The 1,383-nt window shown below is 37.2% G+C and overlaps 1 non-coding gene across 1 annotated transcript; it reads right to left on the bottom strand.

The window, feature by feature from the left end:
• Window positions 1-67: 67 nt before the first annotated feature.
• Window positions 68-139, bottom strand: trnac-gca (transfer RNA cysteine (anticodon GCA)). The gene has a single exon. It is a non-coding gene; the product is annotated as a tRNA-Cys (tRNA).
• Between the last annotated feature and the right edge of the window lie 1,244 nt (window positions 140-1,383).

The following is a 1,383-nucleotide window of genomic DNA, read 5'->3' as shown; positions in this document are numbered from 1 at the left end:
ACTATTTTTTGCTTCTAGCTGAAATAAAAAATGTTAACGTGCATTTTGTATTTTAATTTAGAAAAAAAGGGGGCACTCGGATTTGAACCGGGGACCTCTTGATCTGCAGTCAAATGCTCTACCACTGAGCTATACCCCCAACTCACTAGCCTATTCCAGGTATGCCCTTTTCTGCCAAGCACAACCAACGGTGCCGAGCTGCAGTTTCAGAAATGCAACCTATCAATGGCTAGTTATTTTTTACCTTGTGTCCCGCAGCAATATTTTTCAACAAAACATTCAAGAAGTATTGTATAAGGTCCGTCAAGTAATAGAATAACACGTTGTTATACATGTATCTCTTTGAAAACACTAAGCGAAATAGATAATAATCAGAAAATGCTTAACGTTTTTTATTTCAAGAAATTAAACTAAATACAAAATATAGTGTTGAAAAAAAGAGAGAAGCTTTATGGTTTCTGAAGTACGTTATAACGTTCCCCAAAATGTTCTGAAAACAAGGACACCAAGTCCAAGATGCCACTGTAACACATTTTTTAGTGCATTTTGTTTTTATTGGAAGAGAGTCAAATACAGCCAAAAAATGTCTGGTCATGGGGGGAGCATCCCACTGAAAAACACTCGGTCCTTCAAAGGGTTTAGCAAAGGTTGGTTTGCTTGAGCTCACCTAGAAAAGTGGTTGTTACTTTATTTTTTAATATATTAAATTGAAAGCCACAGCTTGCCTTGTCAGACGTCTTTGACAGATTATTTAAGAAGCGCCATGCTTTGCATTCTTATGACAGTCATCATTTTCATGTTACGTATTCTTCATGGTAACAGTGAAGATGCTTTCCAAGTCAATTTCTATAAATATAAGGGGACACTCTGATATTCCTTTTTACATGTTATGTCCGAGATTGGTTAAATGTAATTTTTTATTAAATGTTTCCATTAAGATTCAACTCACAGCACAACAATTTGTTATCTTATGGTGCTGCTACAGTTGTATTGATTTAAAAACTACATACTATTAGCATGTGCCTTGTTTTATGGTTACTCCTTACTCAGCAATGCGACCATAGCTTCACTCTAATATGAACTCCATTGAATGTAAAACAAAGGCCCTGTCCACACTATGCCTTTAAACCGTATTAGTTGCGTTTAAGCCGGCTTAAAAGTGCTAAATACGGTTTGCGTCCACACTACGCAGCATTTAATATCGTACTCGAGACCACCTCAGGAGGTAGTCTCGAGTCCGGTTCTAATTAGATCGCATCAGGTAGTGTGGTTTATCAGAAGTGTGGACGCTGTAATAAAAAAACTACATGTTTTGTGTATCCTCCAATATCCCAAAATGCTTTCTGGTATGTTTGGCGAAATACTCAGAGCAGGCACCCGAAG

The sequence above is a fragment of the Acipenser ruthenus genome, unplaced genomic scaffold (assembly GCF_902713425.1).
Source record: "Acipenser ruthenus unplaced genomic scaffold, fAciRut3.2 maternal haplotype, whole genome shotgun sequence".
Lineage (NCBI taxonomy): Eukaryota > Metazoa > Chordata > Actinopteri > Acipenseriformes > Acipenseridae > Acipenser > Acipenser ruthenus.
The sequence above is the reverse complement of the archived record's forward strand: the minus strand, read 5'-3'. Positions and strand labels throughout refer to the sequence as shown.